Consider the following 17,883-nt stretch of genomic DNA (forward strand, 5'->3'; position numbering starts at 1 on the left):
AACCCCCTAAAGTTGTCCATTTTGTTCATTTAACCCCCTCACCTCACGGGACAACCCTTTAACCCCCTAAACTCCAAAAAAATCCTAGTTCCAACTCAAGTACGGGCATTGGAGATAAAGAAGATTCAATTGGTGTCTTTATAATTTTTAATTGGTGCTTTTTTTGGTCTCAATCCACGTTGGAATTGTAAAAAATGCTTTAACTTTGTATGAATTATGACTACAGTGTATATAGATACAGTGGAAGGCAATACAAAGGAAGAGTTAAAATCTGATTTGATATGAAGTATAGAATACAGTGGAAGAGAAGTGATGACTAAATGATATTTATAGCAATTTTTCAATATTAAGGACTTTCAAAAGAAGAAAGTAGGAAAGAAAAGAGCAAATTATACACACGGACAATATTATATCTCGGCAGTCTAAAATATGGGGTTAAAAGTAGCGTTTTTTTGGAGTTTAGGGGGTTAAAGGGGCGGCCCGTGAGGTGAGGGGGTTAAATGAACAAAATGGACAACTTTAGGGGGTTGGGTAATACAGGATACACACGTGTCACGCGGGTGATACACACGGACAACATTATATCTCGGCATTCTAAAATAGGGGGTTAAAAGTAGCGTTTTTTTGGAGTTTAGGGGGTTAAAAGGATGTCTCTTAAGTTGAAGGGGTTAAATGAATAAAATGGACAACTTTAGGGGGCTGGGTATGTATTAAGCCATCCTGAACATCTTTCTATGCGGTAATATCTTTCGGTCTGAAAAATGTGGACTTGTGGCTTGTTATGATCCATAAGCAAGATGAAAGACTAAAGATAGAAAGGAAGAAGGAATATGAAAAATGAAACTTACTGAAGAAAATAGACAGATCGAAGCTCGAAACGCAGAACAAAGTCGGGAAGTTTTGGAAATACGGAAGCAACAAAAATAATTATGGGCGAGCTAAAGCACATTTATAAGAGAGGAGAAGTATAAAAAACGAAGAAGATACGATAAAAATAGGTACAATAAATGTCTACAATCATTAACTTAGCCGTCGTTCCAGAACCTCTGATAAATGCGAAGAAAGATGATAGTAAAAACAGGCCATATGGATAACGCGAGTTAGGCGTAAGGGTGCAAACAATTTCCCAAAAAGTTTGTCGTGACACGTGTAAATAGGGAAAGTGGCACCCAAGCAGTAAAAGAGACCGAAGGAAAAAGCTCGAAGCCGAAGATATTTTTCTTTCTCCCTTTTACCAAACCATGCAAGAGTTCAGAAAAGTAGGACGGGGACATATAATATAGTATAAAACGAATCAAAATACGTGGCACTTTAAGGACCCTCAAATCTTGTAGAAACAAAAGAGGGAACAGAACAACTTATCGGAATGGAATCACTGTGTCGTGGACAAAACCACTGAGTTGAAAATGATTACGACAGACTTTGGTGCAATCTGGAAGTTCGATCGTCAACCAAGGTTTACACAGCAAGCACCAACCTAGTGCACTTTAGGGCGAAGCTTTGGAACGAGCGAGCGCGCGTGTTGTACCCACTAAGCACAATTTAATATCTCATTAGGCCCAACCCAATATAAACCCTTCAACTAACTCATAAGTTTCCCATGTGGGATGCATAAAGTTACAAAGCAAAAGCAATGGCTAAAAAGCCATTTTACCTAAAGTCTCCAACAATCCCCCACAAATGACTTTATAGTAAAACAGTTTTAAGAAAAATAATAAATCATTTATGGGCAATAAGTAATAAATTTAAAAAACTTAAGTATCAATATCTTCTAATTGAATTGATACATGTGAGGCAACATGTTATAGTTTTAGAAGTGAATTGCACTTGAACTTCTACAACTCTAACTGAGACCCTCACAACATGTAAAGAAAACCTTTAAACAAAATTTTACTGTTCCGCGATAAAAACAATAGCGTCTTTAATGGTCATGCGCATACCTTGGATCTCATGACTGCTCTAGAAAGACAACCCAAAGTCTTTCATAGAAGGCGGCCCACCTTCACATATATGTAGGTGATCTCTATAAGAGACCGTTAAGAGTTTCTCATAACTCAACCTCAAAAGGAGCATCCATCAAGTTCATATAAATGAACCACCACACCACGGGCTATGGATTATACACACACTGTCATATGTCATAGGAATGGGTAAAATATAGTGTATAAAAAAGATAGTATGGTTTCGTTTGACCACGTATGGTATCCACCATACTTTCTTTAATAAGTGGGCTTTAGGGCCATTCCCCTCGACGTTTCTAGAACAACTATTCTAGGTAACCCCTTGGTGAACAGATCAGCTAGATTCTTTTCTGATCTCACATAATCTAAGGCAATTACCCCATTCTTAAAGAGTTGTCTTATTGCACTATGTCTAATGCGAATGTGTCTTTTCTTTCCGTTATAGATAATGTTTTTTGCAGTACCTATGGCTGCCTGAGAATTACAATAAAGTGAGATAGGTGCATTAGATCTCCCCCACAATGGAACATCTGCCAATAAACTTCTCAACCAATCTGCTTCTTGACTAGCTAGTTCAAGTGCTATAAATTCTAATTCCATGGTTCAGCGTGCAATACAAGTTTGTTTGCATGATCTCCAAGAAACGACACCACCACCCAAAACAAAAACACAACCATTAGTGGAGCATGTTGGTCCCGTGTGATTAGTTCGAAGGGGGGAGGGGGTTAGGAACTAATATAACTTTTTCATTTAATGATGCTGACTTAATCAACTCTTTAAGTGTTTTAACTTAGTTTAGGTTAGCACGGCCGAGAGATGTAAGACAGCTTTAGTCAGATGCTGACTAGAACTGCTTTACTTGTGAGTTGGGAAGTAACACTTGAGGTCAGCTTCCAACTCAGCACCAAGATTACTCAATGTCAGCTTTTACAATTAATATCCTGAGCAATTTAATAAAGCAACACTTATATAGATATATTAAGAGAGAGTTAGAAATTACTCAGCACGACTTATCCTGGTTCGGCCTCTCCGCCTACGTCCAGTCCCTAGAGTCCCTCCAGGCTTTTTCAATCCAATACTGAGCTCTTTAAAGGTAGAGCACAAACCATTTATAGGGCAGTTGAATATGCAAGAGTACCTTCCTCTATTCGTCTACTCAACTCCTACTAAGTGCTATAACCGAACACCTAGATTTCTCTACCACTGAGTACTTAAAACTGAGTACTCAGCACAACTCTCTCAATTTTACAATTGATACAAACTTGTTCTTTCTAGATGAAGAACACTTTAGATGATTACAAAATCAATTTAGCTTTTACACAGAAATGGAAGTTTGGTGTAAGATCTTTTTCTTGTTTGAATGTGCTTTTTATGATTCTCTTTTTCTCTTTTCTATTACAGCAATCGGCAAAGGATCCAAGAATGAACTTGTCCTTTTATAGTTGAGGTCTGAAGCTGTAATGATTTGAATCTGGAATTATCCGTTAGATTCAAACGGCTCTTTCTTGCATCATTGTTCTGGTCAGCTTCAGATTTGCAAGCCAATCCTGTCGTCTGAAATTAGCTGGCGTCAGGCTTGTCTTCTTCCCGCAGGTGCGTCTTCTAGTGCCAGTTCGTCTTTTAGCTAACGGACAGTTGACCCATGCATCTCGAAATTGACTCTGTGCGTAATTCCAAGGTTTCTATTATTGGTGCAGACAGTTGTCGGATCTTGTCTTCTAGCAAACGGATCATTTGCGTTGTCCTGACGAACACTCAGCTTGACTGTATTGACGTTGCTTTTGTTCTTTGTTTCTGAGTCATATTCTTACTCAGCTTCCGTGGTCAGCTTCATCTGCAAGCATTAGTTTAGAGGAAGACTTCTCTTCTTTGATACTGAGTTGTGTTCCACTCAGCTTCTTTGATCAGCTTCATCTTTAAGTATTTGTTCTGAAGACGACTTTTCTTCTGTCATGCTGAGTTCTCTTTACTCAGCTTGTGCTGTGTTCTCATGCTGACTTCGTCCTGTCTTACTTTTTGATTATGTTTTCATTTATATTTATACTCAACATTGAACAACCATATTAGTACAATAAAATCAAAGCACTTAAATTTAATAGCCTCTTAATTATGGATTAACTTAAATAATTTTGTCAAATCAAAATCATGTGGAAAGGTGTTTCAACAAACTCCCCCATTTTGATGTTGGAAAAATATTTAATTAATGGAACAAAGCATTGAGATTCCCCATGATTGAAATTCTTTTTATGCTTCTGAAGTTACTCCCCCATAAGGGTTGCATCTATTGACTTAACTTAACTCTAAACCTTCTAAGATTTAATCGAGTAAAAAAAATTAAGACACGCCTATACTGACTTAGTTCAATTCTAGACCTTCCAAGATCTAATTCAGATGAGCCTAGGTCAGTTTTCAGAAGAGTTCAATGTTTGAAACATATGTTTACTTAGTTTCATACATAGATAGTTTAGGTATCATAGTTTATGGAAGGATGTATCAGAGCTAATGTGTACTGAGTATGTACCTTTTTTAATTTTGTTTGTTTGTTCATTTAAGACAGATCAGCATATAGCACAACAAGTAAGTAAGCATCACATAAGATTTATCAGTTTGAATGAAAGATGCATAAATATATAGATGGTCAGCTTAAACATGAAATAACACGCCAGATAAAATTACAAGTCAAGAACTAAAACTAGCCAATCTATTTCTTCCTGTTGACTAGAGCTTACTGAGCAGGATTAACTTTTCCTTTTCCTTTGGCGGTTTGTTGTTGTTGACCCTGATGTCCTGAACCAGATGCTTCTCCCATATTCTGCTGAGTTCCAGCAGCTCGCATTTCTTTCTCCCCCGTTTTGCCAGCATCAAATGAAGGGGGAATAAAGGTCTCGCGAAGAACAGCACGAGCCAGTTTTGCTGAGTATGATTGGAGTTGACTCGTACTCTCCCGAAGACCGTCGAAGATGGCCATGCCATCATCCAGAGTGGCAGCAGGGATCCTAATGTTAGCACTCAGCATGCTCAAGAGATACTCCTGTGATTTCCCTATCCAAGTTATAGATTCTGTCAGTTTGGCATATGATTGATGGTACATTTTGAGCAACGCAGAATCGTAGAACTGACGTTGAGCGTTTGTATGCCGGACATGTTTAAGTGTGGCTTAAGAATACTGCAGAATCTCATTTGTTTTTACTTGGTCAGTATCCATTTCTTCTTTACTCAAGTTGAGTAGGCGAACAGCTTCGCCGATTTGCTCAATGGAGCACTGGGAGGAGGAGGAGACTAATTCACGAGTCCCGATCAGATCAGAACTTAGCTGGGTGAAAAGCTGATTAACCTCAGTAGAGGTTGCATAGATTGAGTTTGCAACTGACAAGGTGTTGAGTTGGACCTGGATAGCATTCATATGATTGACCATTGTCAGCTGGAGTTCAGCCAGCTTTACTATAGATTCTTGCTTGGGTTGTTGAGATTGAAAGGATGTCATGACACTCAGTAGATCCTTAAGACCCTTGATTTCAGTCAAAAGCTGAGTGACAGAAGAGAGTTGAGTTGGCTCAACATTGACAGACCCAGCAGCATCGACATTGGATTGATGAATATCTTGAATTAAGGCTTGAGCTGAGTCAATGATTCTTCGTCTAGACTCAGTAGCATGCAGGTAAGCATAAGATTCATCATGTTGAGGTTCAGAAGCCGGAAATGGAATAGGACTGGATGGAGGAGGAGTATTATGCTGTCCAGACTTGGATGTGCCAGCTAGGTCAGCAACTGGGCTTTTGTTTAGGTGAGCAGTAGGAACTGACTGATTTTCATTCTGCATTGAAGAGTTGGGAAGAGGTGGATCGGCAGAGATATTGACCTGTTCAGAGTCAGCCTAAAGCCGAGTAGGTTCAGAAGATTGAAGTAGTTCATAGCTGACCTGAGCAGGATTTTCCTTTGCTAACTCGTTATCTTGAGTAGTAGGAACTTCGAGCACTTGCTCGGCATAACCTTGTGGAGCTTTGGAGTCGGCTTGTTCCTTAGCTTGAGAAATAGAGGCTTGCTTTTCCCCAAGTTGATCCGGAGTTGGTTTAGAGAAGAATTGAAACTGGAGTTTTGTGAGGGCAGTAATTGGTTCTCTTAGTGGAGAATCATCCAGAATGTCAATGATAGGAGACTTTTGAGATTTTCGCTTGAGTCGTTTGCCAGTGCTGGTCTTATGAGTTGGAGGAGTTGGATCAGCAGCAATGGAGTCAAGGGACTCAGAAGATGAGTTCAACCCAAGGTCAGCATTGAGATCTTCCACAACCCTGTCTTTCTTTGTGGACTCAGCATCAACTGTCTTACTCTGCTCAGTTGGATTCTCAACCTACTCAGTATCAACTGTTTGATGTTGCTCAGCATCCACTTCCCCACTTGGTTCAACATTATCGGTCTTTTCATCATCAAATTGGCCTCCAAGATCACCCAATTATTCTTCCTGGTCAGCAGGGGTTTTCTCAAGATCAATCTCTTGACTTCTTACAAAGTGTGAGTCTTCAGAGACTAAAAAGTCTAGAGGAGGTGCATCAATCGGTTTTAACCCAAAAGGTTTCCTCTTCTTTTGCAAAGGTTGCTCAGGAGTTTCCTCACTCTCTTCCTCAGGCTCAACTTGCCTTTTCAGTTTTTCTGCTGACTTAGGTTCCTCCTGACCTTGCTCAGCATCAGCTTTCCTCGTACTGGATACTATTCTTAGCTTTTTTGGAGCTGTGTTCACATTCTTTGCTGACTTGTCAGCTTTCCACTTTTTGTCCTGCCGAGTGCGGTCAGCAGGTTCCTTGCTTACCACCACTATCTTTCCTTTCTTGGTGAGCATAGCTTGTGCTCCTCCCTCAGCATTACCTGCTTCCTCATTCTCTTCAACAACCCCATTTCCTTTCTTAGACTTGAGGGGTTGGTTGTAAGCTAACCCAAACAGCAGTGCCGCTATGATCTCAGTACCCCATGACTCAGCTTCACCAACCGTGTTTACCTGTTGGTCTTCAAGAATTCTCGTGATGAGGGAACCCATCCTGAGTTTCCCAGTACTCCGTTGGAATGCACCGATGAGAAATACGGGCATGTTGAGTGGTTTGTAGGTCAGTATGTGCCAGATGAAGTTTTGCTCGAAATTGGAGGCTGATGAGGCAGAGTTGACCTTAGGGAATATGAAGTTGGTCAGGATGTAATGAGCCATTTTTTTATTCTGACCCATACATGTACTGGCTATTTCTCCTTTGTGGGTCGTCGGTTTACAGAACTCAACAGGGTAGTCAAGTTTGACGTTTGTGGATCTGAATTCTTTACCTTTGTTCGGCAGCTTTAGCAAAGTTGCTAGATAGGATGGAATTATTGTGATTTCCTTACCTGTGACCTTGGTGACTAGATGGTCGGCGTTGTCCTTATCCACTTTGAGATTCGAATAAAATTCCCTTACTAACCGGGGGTAAGTTTTACCGGACAGAGAAAAGAATTCTGACCACCCGTTTTTAGAGATCCATTCGCAGAACAGCTTCTCAGCTGTTAGAAAACTTGGGGAGAACCACCGGCAACGAAGTACCTCACAATTCTTTACACAGTTGTAGACCTGGAGAAATTCCTTTTCCTTAGGTTGCTTGTCTTTCTTTTCCTTCTTTTTTTTCGAAGAGGTTGCTAGGTCAGTATGAGGGTTCTTGATCGGAGTATTGACCTTGGATTGGTCATGCTGACCATGTCCTTGAGACTCAATAGAAGTCTCATCATAGTCCTGCTGAGCAGGAGATGGAGGGTTTTCATCGGAGCGATTTTGGTCGTAATCGGCCCCGGAGATGTTTTGAGAATCAGACATGATTTTCTCAAGGATTTTAGAGAGGTTTTGGGATTCAAGAGAGAGAGAGAGTGTGAGAGATTGGATGCCAGAAATTTTGAGTGTAAAGAGAGACAGGTGGGAATTCATCCACTATTTATAGAGATGTCGAGTTGATCTGATACGTTGAAGTGGCGGTTTGACCTCGAGATAATCAATCGATAATAATTCTGGCATTTATGACACAATCGGCGAATGTGTTTTCTAATTATTGCGCCTACATCATCCTAGGTGGCTATTTAATACGCGTGCTAGCATTAATTTTGCAACGGATTTACCCAGTATCTAGAATTCTAAACGTTTGATATCCTGACTAGTCAGTTTTACGTAGAAGAATTTCGTCATGCATAGTAACTCAGCGTATGTTAATCACTCAGTGTGTATGTCTACTCATCATAGAGTGATATATTTCATATTTAGCTCAGCATGCAACAGTTACTAAATTAGCACGAATCACTCAGCATGGTAATCACTCAACATTCAATTTAAACATGGAATTTTTGTAACACCCTGATCCAATACCATGTAGATATTGTCCGCTCTGGCCCAATTCCAACATATTGGGCCTCACGACTTTAAAACGCGTCTGCATGTATTGGATTCTCATCTTACTAATAAGCCCCAATCACTCCCTCTCCATTTCTGATGTGGGATTCGGTTCATTCCTTCCCCCATCGCCATCCCTTAGGGCCGCTTCTTGCTCAGGCCTTCTACCCCGGCACCACCCACTCCGGACTGGGTCGTTACAGGCCCACCAGCTTTCGCCTGGTTCGTCCCTGAACCACACATCGTACATGGAGAGTTGGTTCTGATACCAATTGTAACACCCTGATCCAATACCATGTAGATATTGTCCGCTCTGGCCCAATTCCAACATATTGGGCCTCACGGCTTTAAAACGCGTCTGCATGTATTGGATTTTCATCTTACTAATAAGCCCCAATCACTCCCTCTCCATTTCCGATGTGGGATTCGGTTCATTCCTGCCCCCATCGCCATCTCTTAGGGCCGCTCCTTGCTCAAGCCTTCTACCCCGGCACCACCCACTCCGGACCGGGTCGTTACAATTTTAGTGGAGAGGATTAGACATACCGATAGCTTCCCTTAGTATGTTAAATTGCTCACGAGCCAGAGACTTTGTGAAGATATCCGCAAGCTGTTCATCTGTAGGAACGTAGGTCAGCTTGATCTCACCCTTGAGTACATGATCCCTTATGAAGTGATGCCTTATGCTGACATGCTTCATCCTGCTGTGTTGGATTGGATTTTTAGATAAGTCAATGGCACTCTTGTTGTCGCATTTGACTTCTATTGTTTCTGTTTTTACACCATAATCCTCAAGCTGTTGCTTTATCCATAGGACTTGAGCCACACAGCTTCCAGCAGCAATGTACTCAGCTTCAGTTGTTGACAGGGCCACTGATGATTGCTTCTTGCTGAACCAAGATACTAGACAGCTTCCAAGGAAGTGACACCCTCCTGAAGTACTCTTACGTTCTAGCTTATCTCGTCCATAGTCAGCATCAGTGTATCCAATGAGTGTGAAGTCATTTGTATTTGGATACCATAAACCTGAATTAACTGAGCTCTGCAAATATCTAAAAATTCTTTTCACAGCTATAAGATGAGATTCCCTGGGGTCAGCTTGATATCTTGCGCAATAACATACCGAGTACTGAATACCAGGTCTACTAGCAGTAAGATAGAGTAGAGAGCCAATCATACCTCGATATAATTTACTATCTACTGACTTACCTTTCTCGTCAGCACAAAGGACAGTGTCAGTACCCATTGGGGTAGATATGGGCTTGCATTCTTCCATATCGAATTTCTTTAACATTTCTTTGACGTACTTAGACTGACTAATGAAGATGCCATTCTTCCCTTGCTTGATTTGAAGTCCAAGGAAGAAGTTGAGTTCACCCATCATAGACATCTCGACCTCAGTTTGCATCTGTTTACTAAATTCTTTGCACATAGATTCGTCAGTAGCACCAAAGATTATATCATCTACGTAAATTTGTGCCAGCAGGGTATTTTTACCCTTCTTCTTAATGAATAAGGTTGTGTCAGCTTTGCCTCTGACATAGTTCCTGGTCAGCAGGAAACTGGTCAACCTCTCATACCAAGCACGAGGTGCTTGTTTCAGGCCGTACAAGGCCTTCTTGAGTTTATAAACGTGGTTTGGAAACTTTGGATCTTCAAACCGAGGAAGCTGACTAACATATACCTCTTCGTTTATAAATCCATTAAGAAAAACACTTTTGACATCCATTTGATATAGTTTGAAGTTCATGAAACTAGCATATGCACACAATATACGTATAGCCTCTAACCTAGCAACGGGAGCAAAAGTCTCACCATAGTCAATGCCCTCTTGCTGACTATAGCCTTGGGCTACAAGTCGGGCTTTGTTTCTGAATACATTGCCTTGCTCATCTAATTTGTTTCTAAAGACCCACTTAGTTCCTATGGTCTTTTAATTCCTAGGTTTTGGTACTAAATCACATACCTCATTTCTTTTGAATTGATCAAGCTCATCTTGCATAGCATTGATCCAGAATTCGTCGTGCTCAGCATCGGTGAAATTCTTTGGTTCATAGACTGAGATGAACGCAACATTGCTGAGATATTTTCTAAGCTGATCTCTCGTCGTCAGCTTGTTTTCAGCAGCATCAAGAATGGACTTCTCCGAATGTCCTCTTGGAATTCTGACTTCTTTAGGTAATGTTGAGGTGTCTGGAATAGGTGTTTCTACAATATCTGCATGAGTAGATTGGTCAGCAAAGGTAATTTCGGGTTCGTGTTTACCTTTGGTCAGCCCTTGTGGTGATGACTCAGCGGCTCCATTTTGGTCAGCGGAAGCTAAGCTTGGGTCATCTTCGGCAGACTGAGTTATCTTTCCTGCAGGGTCAGTTTCGTCGAACTCAACATGTACAGACTCTTCTACAACACGAGTTCGTTTATTATACACCCTATATGCTTTACTGTTAGTTGAGTACCCAAGAAAGATCGCTTCGTCAGCTTTAGCATCAAATTTAGCAAGGTTTTCTTTTGTGTTGAGTATAAAACATTTACACCCAAAGGCACGAAAGTAGCCAATGTTGGGATTTGTTCCTTTCCAGAGTTCATAAGGGGTTTTCTTGAGTATAGGTCTAACTAAAGCCCTATTTAGTATATAGCATGCTGTGTGGACAGCTTCACCCCAGAAGTACTTTGGAAGCCTATTTTCGCTGAGCATTGTCCTAGAAATTTCAACTATTGTTCTGTTCTTCCTTTCAACAACCCCATTTTGTTGAGGAGTCCTAGGAGCAGAAAAATTATGGTCAATGCCACTGACTTCATAGAATTCGTCAAACTGTTGGTTTTTGAATTCTCCGCCATTATCACTTCTAATATGAGCTATTTTTAGGTCTTTGTCAGTTTCAAGTCTTTTGACTAATGTGGGAAACATCTCAAATGTTTCATCCTTGCTACTCAGCAAGATGATCCAAGTATACCTAGAGAAATCGTCTACAATGACTAAGGAAAATTTCTTACCGCCCAAGCTGAGTGGCTGGACAGGCCCGAAAAGGTCCAAATGTAGTAATTCCAATGAGCGCTTGGTTGAGACAACATTTTTACTTTGAAAAGACTTTTTCGTTTGTTTACCTTGCTGACAAGCATTACATAACTGATCTTTCTCAAATCTAAGTTTGGGCAATCCCTCAACTAATTGCTTTCTTGCTAGTTTGGCAAGGAGGTCCATGCTTACATGACCAAGTCTCCTATGCCATAGCCAGGATTTGTCCTCCTTTGACACTAAGCATATATTTTTTGAAACATTCTTTTCTAAACTCAACATGTATACATTGTCAACACGAGGAGCAGTTAAAATCAAATTGTTTGTTTTTCCCTCGAGTATCCGACACTCAGTGGAATCAAATACAACCTTTCTCCTGCTGTCACACAGTTGAGCTACGCTCAATAGGTTATATTTGAGACCCCTGACTAAGGAGACTGACTCAATAGTAGGGTTACCTCTGATAGTACCTGAACCGACTATCTTGCCCTTTTTATTGTCTCCGAAGCTTACACTTCCACCTCGTTTACGCTCAAGTGTGATGAATTGAGTTTCATCACCTGTCACGTGCCTCGAGCATGTGTTGTCAATATACCAAAGCTTTGACTTCTCCACGCACCTCAGGCTCACCTGCATTTTGAATTATTCATCTTTAGGTACCCAATTCTTTTTGGGTCCTCGTAGGTTAGCATAGACAGGTGCTACATCATGTTTTAATTTGTGACGATATATTTTTATTGTGTGGCCAGCTTTACCACAAAAGTCATAATAGGTCACCCTTTGAGAGTGATTTTGTTTTTGGTCAGCATGATTGTACTGAGCATGCCAACATACCTTAGTGGTATGGCCTCTCTTTCCGCAGAAGTCGCATTGGACATTCCGCTGAGTATACCAACACACATCTATGGTGTGTCCTCTTTTCCCACAACAGTCACACTGATTGAACCGTTTATATTGACCAGTACCTTGATACTCAGCATTGGGATAGAACCCTTTCTTAGCCGATTTACTCAGCTGGTTCTGTATGGTTATGATGTCCTTTCTCAGCTTCTTTGAGTCTGATTGGACTTCAGAGACAAATCCATGCATTATTTTTAAGTTTTCATCTTGCCTGGTGTTGTCCTGAAGGAGATGTCGGATGTCACTCAGTTTGACTTCCTCGATCTCATCACACCGCCTGCTGAGTGCTCTAATTTTCTTATTACACTTTTTAGTTAGTGTATAGAGATCACTCAGGGCATTAACCATTTCGTTTCTAAGCAAGAGAAGAGATGTTACCTCATTTGAGTGGTCCTCTTGGTCAGTATCATCTGAGAGGTCAGCTTGCTCAGATTGGCATTGGTCAGCAGCGTCATCGGCCATGAAGCATATATTTGCTGTCTCATTTGCGTCAGCTTCTGATGAGGTTGACTCATCACTGTCACTCCATGTGGCCACCATTGCCTTTTTGCTTCCACTCTTTTCTTTCTTTAAGTTAGGGCAGCTTGACTTAATGTGCCCAGTTTGATGGCACTCAAAGCACGTGATAGGCTTGGAGCTGTCCTTTTTTTATTTGTCACTGGACTTAGCTTTGTACCTATCGCCTCTTTTGTATGGCCTCTTGCCGTTCTTATCATTCTTTCTATACAGCTTCTTCATCTTTCTTGTGAACATGGCCATCTCCTCATCATCTGATGAGCCAGCTTCGGTTGAGTCAGCTTTCATGACAAGTGATTTCTGCTTCTTGTCTTCTGACTTTTCTTTAGCTTCAAAATTTTTCATAGAGATCTCATGAGTCAGTAGAGATCCGATCAGCTCGTCATATTTGTACGTGGTCAAGTCCTGAGCTTCTTCAACAGCTGTTTTCTTAGCTTGCCAGCTCTTGGGTAGACTTCTCAAGATTTTCTTCACATGTTCCTCTTCCGTGAAGTTCTTACCGAGACATTTAAGCTCATTTATAATATTTGTGAACCTTGAGTTCATCTCCGAGATATCTTCATTCACATTCATCTCGAACAGCTCATACAGTCTCATATGTTGGTTCACCTTTGACTCATTGACCTTGCTCGTGCCTTCATAGGTTACTTCGAGCTTCTTCCATATTTCTTGTGCTGACTCACAACCTGAAATTTTATTGTACTCTGCAGCATCTAGAGCACAGTGAAGCATATTGATAGCCGAAGCATTATTTTGTAATTTCTGAAGGTCATCTTCTGACCACTCAGTTTCACTCTTGACAACTTTTTCGTTGTCTACTGTTTTGTAAGGCACATATGGGCCTTGAACTATTCAAGCCACGCACTCATGTTTGTAGCTTGAATAAAGTTCTTCATCTTGTTTTTCCAAAAAGTATAATTTGAGCCGAAAAACAAGGGTGGCCGACTAATTGATAATCCCTCAGGGAGTATCTGTGTTGTTTGATTTCCTGGAAGGAAACGAGTGCTGTTCTCATCCATTTATCGGGATCAGCTCAAGATAGTTATATCTTTGAGTATTGAGCTACCATGCTCTGATACCACTTGTTGGTCCCGTGTGATTAGTTCCAAGGGGGGGGGGGGGGGGGGTTAGGAACTAATATAACTTTTTCGTTTAATGATGCTGACTTAATCAACTCTTTAAGTGTTTTAACTTAGTTTAGGTCATCACGGCCGAGAGATGTAAGACAGCTTTAGTCAGATGCTGACTAGAACTGCTTTACTTGTGAGTTGGGAAGTAACACTTGAGGTCAGCTTCCAACTCAGCACCAAGATTACTCAGTGTCAGCTTTTACAATTAATATCCTGAGCAATTTAATCAAGCAACACTTATATAGATATATTGAGAGAGAGTTAGAAATTACTCAGCAAGACTTATCCTGGTTCGGCCTCTCCGCCTACGTCCAGTCCCCAGAGTCCCTCCGGGCTTTTTCAATCCAATATTGAGCTCTTTAAAGGTAGAGCACAAACCTTTTACAGGGCAGTTGAATATGCAAGAGTACCTTCCTCTATTCGTCTACTCAATACCTACTAAGTGCTATAACTGAACACCTATATTTCTCTACCACTGAGTACTTAAAACTGAGTACTCAGCACAACTCTCTCAATTTTACAATTGATACAAACTTGTTCTTTCTAGATGAAGAACACTTTAGATGATTACAAAATCAATCTAGCTTTTACACAGAAATGGAAGTTTGGTGTAAAATCTTTTTCTTGTTTGAATGTGCTTTTTATGATTCTCTTTTTCTCTTTTCTATTTCAGCAATCGGCAAAGGATCCAAGAATGAACTTGTCCTTTTATAGTTGAGGTCTGAAGCTGTAATGATTTGAATCTGGAATTATCCGTTAGATTCAAACGGTTCTTTCTTGCGTCATTGTTCTGGTCAGCTTCAGATTTGCAAGCCAATCCTGTCGTCTGAAATTAGCTGGCGTCAGACTTGTCTTCTTCCCGCAGGTGCGTCTTCTAGTGCCAGTTCGTCTTTTAGCTAACGGACAGTTGACCCATGCATCTCGAAATTGACTCTGTGCGTAATTCCAAGGTTTCTATTATTGGTGCAGACAGTTGTCGGATCTTATCTTCTAACAAACGGATCATTCGTGCTGTCCTGACGAACACTCTGCTTGACTGTATTGACGCTGCTTTTGTTCTTTGTTTCTGAGTCATATTCTTACTCAGCTTCCGTGGTCAACTTCGTCTGTAAGCATTAGTTTAGAGGAAGACTTCTCTTCTTTGATACTGAGTTGCGTTCCACTCAGCTTCTTTGATCAACTTCATCTTTAAGTATTTGTTCTGAAGACGACTTTTCTTCTGTCATGCTGAGTTCTCTTTAATCAGCTTATGCTGTGTTCTCATGCTGACTTCGTCTTGTCTTACTTTTTGATTCTGTTTTCATTTATATTTATACTCAACATTAAACAACCATATTAGTACAATTAAATCAAAGCACTTAAATTTAATTGCCTCTTAATCATGGATTAACTTAAATAATTTTGTCAAATTAAAATCATGTGGAAATGTGTTTCAACAGAGCATACCAAATCATTATTAGATACCCAATTTGCATCACAATATCCTTCTAAAATAGCAGGAAATTTATTAAAATGCAAATTAAAATTCATGGTACCTTTCAAGTATTGAAATAAACGACGAAGTGCATTCCAATGTTCATCATTTGGATTGTGAGTATATCTACTCAGTCTATTTATAGCATATGCAATATCAGGTCTAGTATGAGTCATTAAAAACATAACACTCCCAATAATCTTAGCATATTCTTCTTGTGAAACACTATTTTCCTTTATTTTTAGTAAGACATATACTAGGATCATAGGGTGTTCTAGCTGGCACCACATTAAAACTATCAAACTTTTTCAATAATTTCTCAACCTAATGTGATTGTCCCAAAGAAAACCCATTTTCAGTTTTGTAATTTTTACACCAAGAATTACATCAGCTTTTCTCATGTCTTTCATGTCAAATTGTGATGTTAGAAATGCTTTAGTGTTATTCACTACTTCTAAATTAGTGCTCAAGATAAGCATATCATCCACATAAAGATATACAATCACATAATTTGATCCATACGATTTAGAGTAAACACATGTATCTGATCCATTAACAATGTACCCATCAGAAAGGAAAGTAGAATTAAACTTTTCATACCATTGTTTGGGTGCCTGTTTCAGGCCATACATTGACTTCCTTAGTTTGCATACCTTATCTTCCTGACAAGGTACAATGTTTCCCTCAGGCTGTTGCACATAGATTTCTTCTTCTAAATCACCATTTAGAAAAGTTGTTTTTACATCCATCTGATGTACCACCAAGTTATGAATTGCTGCAATTGCAATTAAAATTCTAATAGTAGAAATTTTAGTAACAAGAGAGTAAGTATCAAAATAGTCAATTCCTTTATTTTGAATATAGCCTACGACAACTAATCTAGCTTTGAGCTTTTCAATGGATCCATCAGGTCTTCTTTTTCTTTTGAAGATCCATTTAAGTTTTATGGTTTTGGACCTTTTAGGCAAATAAACTAGATCCCAAGTGTGATTTACCATAATAGAGTCTAATTCATTTTTAATTGCCTCTTTCCAAAAGTTAGCATCTATAGAGGTCATGGAGGATCTTCTTCTATTAGATAAGCAGACATAAAAACATCATCTATTTTATCTGAATTTTCTAACAGAAAAGAGGATATAAAGTCGGGTCCAAAACTATTAGCTATTTTTCTTCTAGGTTCACGTTCACATTCATCATGTTTGTCCAAAGAACTAGAAGCAAGAGAATCACTAGCATGCATAGAATTAGAGGGACCAACATCATCACACACAAGAGTTTTCTTTAAAGGAAAAATATTTTCAAAAAATTATGTATCTCTAGATTCACATATAGTATAATCACCCAGTGCCATAAATCTAAAGGCAACACTATTAGAAGCATATCCTATAAAAATGCAATCAAAGGTTTTTAGCCCAATGTTGGGTTTTCGAAAAGATGGAAAAACAACTTTAGCAAGACAACCCCAAACCCTCAAAAAAATTAAATTAGGCGAAAGCCCCTTCCAAAGCTCACAATGAGTTTTGTCTAGTTTTTTTTATGGGAAACTCTATTTAAAATATAGCATGCAGATAAAACAGCTTTCCCCCCACATATTATCAGACATACCATAACTAATCAATATGGCATTCATCATTTCCTTAAGCATTCTATTTTTCCTTTCAGCTACACCATTTTGTTGTGGTGTATATGGCGCACTAGTTTCATGTATAATGCCATTTTCTTCACAAAATATTTTAAGGAAATTAGTTCTATAGACTTATTTTGTTTGAAGCCTTTCTGGGACTTATTTGCATGTCCTTTTGATCTGTATTTTGGAATCACGGCAAATTCAACAACATTAGCATTAATAGAAACTGAAATAGAGGAAAGTTGCTTATCTTTCATTCCGTTTGCTTCTTTAGTTCGCATATGACTAACAAACTCCTGGAGACTGAAGTCTTTCTTTTTGTGCTTCAGGTGGTTTCTGAAGTCACTCTAGGACGGAGGAAACTTCTCCAGCAGAACGTTGGCTTGAAGCATATTGCACATATTCATTCCCTCACTGAGAACTTCAGTAACAAGATTCTCATATTCATGAATCTGATCAATGATGGGTTTTTGATCAACCATCTGGTAATGTAGCCACCTACCAACAACATACTTTCTTTTTCCAGCATCATCAGATTCATACTTATCTTTTAATGAAACCTAAATTTCTTTCAAAGACTTTTTGTTCACAAATATATCAAACAGTGGGGTCGACATATGATTAAGGAGATGACCTCTAACTGTTTTGTTATATTTTTCATACTTGGCAGACTGGTTATCATACTGTTGAACAATAAGTGACATAGCAGGACCGTTTGGGTTGACAGGGGGATCAGAAAGAACAATATAGTCGAGGTCTAGTTGTTCAAAAAAATATAAGAATTTTTTAGACCATCTTTTGTAGTTGAGACCGTCTAAGGGCTCTAATTTAAAGAGATCGGGAATGTTCTTTGAAATTAGAGCAGACATGA

The sequence above is a fragment of the Euphorbia lathyris genome, chromosome 2, assembly GCF_963576675.1.
Source record: "Euphorbia lathyris chromosome 2, ddEupLath1.1, whole genome shotgun sequence".
In the NCBI taxonomy this organism is placed as follows: Eukaryota; Viridiplantae; Streptophyta; class Magnoliopsida; order Malpighiales; family Euphorbiaceae; genus Euphorbia; species Euphorbia lathyris.